Genomic DNA, 1,211 nt, shown 5'->3' on the forward strand with positions numbered 1-1,211 from the left:
CATACAGAAAGTAGAAGCATATTACCACCAATGCCTGCCCTATCTGTGATCCTGCAACACGCATCGTCCAGCTGCATATGAAAGAAAAACAATGTTAAGTTGACAACAAGGTTGCATTGGTAATGAACAAATGAGTTGATAACAAAACAAACCAACTACCTGTCGGTACAAGTACGCAAGAGTCGCTGAACCCCAGCTCCATTTGCTATCGAAGACGGTCAACGCCTTCAGCCACATCCATGGAGCGTTCTTGCCCGTGGAGTCAGGAAACGAAGTCCTCGAGAAAACGTACCACATATAGACACGAGCATGTGTCTGTATCACATCATCAGTGGCATCCGCAGGGCAATGCGCAAAGTTTGCTTGAATCCACGTGAAAGCAGCTCCGGCTGCTTTCCTTTCCTTCTTCTTCGGCTCTTCTCCCTCCTCTACATCAGCCTCAGCCTCGGTAGGAGCCATACCGATAAGAGCAATCATCTGCTCGCGCCACCCATCAGAATTGGTGCTCATACAGAGAGGCATCCCGTCGATAGCAAGACCGGTGATCAACGAGACATCGTCGAGCGTCACGGTCATCTCCCCAGTCCGAAGATGGAAACTGTGCGTCTCCGGCCTCCACCGACCAGCAAGAGCGGAACCAGTGGAGCGTTCAGATTCGGCGTCGACCGGCTGACCAACTGAATCCACGGGAGTAGTCCTGCCTGCTTGATGTACGGTGTGTACCGCTCATCGTAAGGCATGGCAGGACCAGAGACCCCATGATACCGAATCTTCAGAGGTTCAAGCTTCTGCAAAAAACAAGTAATGAAAATTTTTAGGGCATGTCAATTTCAACTAAAGGCAAATTTGCTAAATATTTAGATTACTCATTATTACCAGCCCCTTCTCGCGCATCATGTAGGCCCGGTGTTGTGTGTCAATGGCATTGTCGAGAAGCCAAACCATCCTTACAAAGTTCAAACAATAAACATATATGAGTTCATCTCAAATAAACATATATGAGTTCATCTCAAATGATTGTAAATTCTCATATATATCTAGTATGTCATATGTGTTCAAGTAAATCAACATCTCATATTTCAAATAAACTCAACATTTAATATATATCTAAAAAAATCAACATCTCACATATAGTTACAAAACTCAACATCTCATAATTATCTACAAAACTAGGCATCTCATATATATCTAAAAAAATATACAATCTACGT

The sequence above is a fragment of the Triticum aestivum genome, chromosome 2D, assembly GCF_018294505.1.
Source record: "Triticum aestivum cultivar Chinese Spring chromosome 2D, IWGSC CS RefSeq v2.1, whole genome shotgun sequence".
Lineage (NCBI taxonomy): Eukaryota > Viridiplantae > Streptophyta > Magnoliopsida > Poales > Poaceae > Triticum > Triticum aestivum.